This window comes from Arachis stenosperma, chromosome 10 (genome assembly GCF_014773155.1).
Source record: "Arachis stenosperma cultivar V10309 chromosome 10, arast.V10309.gnm1.PFL2, whole genome shotgun sequence".
Taxonomy (NCBI): domain Eukaryota; kingdom Viridiplantae; phylum Streptophyta; class Magnoliopsida; order Fabales; family Fabaceae; genus Arachis; species Arachis stenosperma.
Genome location: NC_080386.1, coordinates 50,161,688 through 50,164,715, shown reverse-complemented (window position 1 = coordinate 50,164,715; position 3,028 = coordinate 50,161,688).

The following is a 3,028-nucleotide window of genomic DNA, read 5'->3' as shown; positions in this document are numbered from 1 at the left end:
GAGCATTGATATTATTGACTCTCTGGTAAAAGAAATCAATATGACTGAGAGTCTCGAATCAGAGCTGGAGGATATCTTTAAAGATGTTCAGCCTGATCTGGAGGAATCAGAGAGAATAATAGAACCTCTGAAAATCCCTCAGGAAGAGGAGAAACCTCCTAAACCCGAGCTCAAACCATTACTACCATCCCTGAAATATGCATTTCTGGGAGAAGGTGATACCTTTCCTGTAATCATAAGCTCTACCTTAGAGCCACAGGAAGAGAAAGCACTAATTCAAGTGCTAAAGACACACAAGACAGCTCTTGGGTGGTCCATTAGTGATCTTAAGGGCATTAGCCCAGCCAGATGCATGCACAAGATCTTATTGGAGGGTGACGCTAAGCCAGTAGTTCAACCACAAAGGCGGCTGAATCCCGCCATGAAGGAGGTGGTGCAGAAGGAGGTCACTAAATTACTAGAGGCTGGGATTATTTATCCTATTTCTGATAGCCCCTAGGTAAGCCCTGTCCAAGTCGTCCCTAGGAAGGGTGGCATGACAGTGGTTCATAATGAAAAAAATGAACTGGTTCCTATAAGAACAGTTACAGGGTGGCGTATGTGTATTGATTATAGAAGGCTCAATACAGCTACCAGAAAGGATCATTTTCCTTTACCATTCATAGACCAGATGCTAGAAAGACTAGCAGGTCATGAATACTACTACTTCTTGGATGGATATTCAGGTTATAATCAAATTGCAGTAGATCCCCAAGATCAAGAGAAAACAGCATTCACATGTCCATCTGGAGTATTTGCATACAGAAGAATGCCATTTGGCCTGTGCAATGCACCTGCAACCTTTCAAAGGTGCATGCTCTCAATTTTCTCTGATATGGTGGAAAAATTTCTGGAATTCTTCATGGATGACTTTTCAGTATTTGGAGACTCATTCAGCTCCTGTCTTGACCATCTAGCACTTGTTTTAAAGAGGTGCCAAGAGACTAACCTGGTTTTAAATTGGGAGAAATGTCACTTTATGGTGACTGAAGGAATTGTCCTTGGGCACAAAATTTCGAACAAGGGAATAGAAGTGGATCAAGCTAAGGTAGAGGTAATTGAAAAATTACCACCACCTGCTAATGTTAAGGTAATCAGAAGCTTTCTGGGGCATGCAGGATTTTATAGGAGGTTTATAAAGAATTTTTCAAAAATTGCCAAACCTCTGAGTAATCTGCTAGTTGCTGACACGCCATTTATCTTTGATAAAGAGTGTCTGCAGGCATTTGAAACTCTGAAAGCTAAGCTGGGCACAGCACCAGTCATCTCTGCACCAGACTGGACATTACCATTTGAATTAATGTGTGATGCCAGTGACCATGCTATTGGTGTAGTGTTGGGACAAAGGCATGACAAGCTTCTGCACATCATTTATTATGCCAGTCGTGTTCTAAATGACGCATAGAAGAACTACACAACCACAGAAAAAGAGTTACTTGCAGTGGTTTACGCCATTGACAAGTTCAGATCTTATTTAGTAGGATCAAAAGTGATTGTGTACACTGACTATGCTGCTCTTAAATATCTACTCACAAAGCAGGATTCAAAATCCAGACTCATAAGATGGGTGTTGCTCCTGCAAGAGTTTGATATAGAAATTAGAGACAGAAAAGAGACAGAGAATCAAGTAGCAGATCACCTGTCCCGAATAGAACTAGTAGAAGGGGCATCCCTCCCTCTTACTGAGATCTTTGAAAACTTTCCAGATGAGCAACTCTTTGCCATCCAGGAAGTGCCATGGTTTGCAGACATTGTAAACTACAAGGCAGTAAGATTCATACCCAAAGAGTACAGTAGGCAGCAAACAAAGAAATTGATCACAGATGCAAAGTACTATCTTTGGGACAAACCATATCTCTTCAAGAGATGTGCACACAGAGTAATCCGTAGATGTGTGCCTAAAGAAGAAGCACAGAAGATCCTCTGGCACTGCCATGGATCACAGTATGGAGGATATTTTCAAAGTGAGCAAATAGCCACAAGAGTCTTCCAATGTGGCTTCTACTGACCTACTCTCTATAAAGACTCCCGAGTGTTTGTACTTAATTGTGACAGTTGCCAAAGATCTGGCAATCTGCCTCACAGTTATGCCATGCCTCAACAAGGGATCTTGGAGATCGAGTTGTTTGATGTTTGGGGTATTGACTTCATGGGGCCATTCCCACTATCATACTCAAACACTTATATTCTGGTGGCAGTGGATTATGTATCCAAATGGGTAGAAGCTATAGCAACACCCACTAATGATACTAAGACAGCGCTAAAATTCCTCTAGAAACACATCTTCAGCAGATTTGGTACCCCTAGAGTATTAATCAGTGATGGGGGCACTCATTTCTGCAATAAACAGCTTTACTCTGCTTTGGTTCGATACAGAGTTAGCCACAGGGTGGCCACTCCATATCATCCACAGACAAATGGGCATGCTGAAGTCTCTAATAGAGAACTTAAAAGAATCCTGGAACGGACTGTGATTAACCGTAGAAGGGATTGGGCAAGAAGCTTGGATGATGCTCTGTGGGCATACAGAACAGCATTCAAGACCCCTATAGGGACCTCTCTGGTGCACGAAATTGTGATCACTACTTTTCACAGCTCAAATAATCCCCGGTAATGAATCAAGAACTTGGTGCTCAATACCATGGTATAAACACACCTTTGCACAACTAACCAGCAAGTGCACTGGGTCGTCCAAGTAATAAACCTTACGCGAGTAAGGGTCGATCCCACGGAGATTGTTGGTATGAAGCAATCTATGGTCACCTTGTAAATCTCAGTCAGGCAGATTCAAATGGTTATGAATGATATATGAATAAAGCATAAAGATAGAGATACTTATGGAATTCATTGGTGAGAACTTCAGATAAGCGAATGGAGATGCTTTGTCCCTTCCGTCTCTCTGCTTTCCTACTGTCTTCATCCAATCCTTCTTACTCCTTTCCATGGCAAGCTGTATGTAGGGTTTCACCGTTGTCAGTGGCTACCTCCC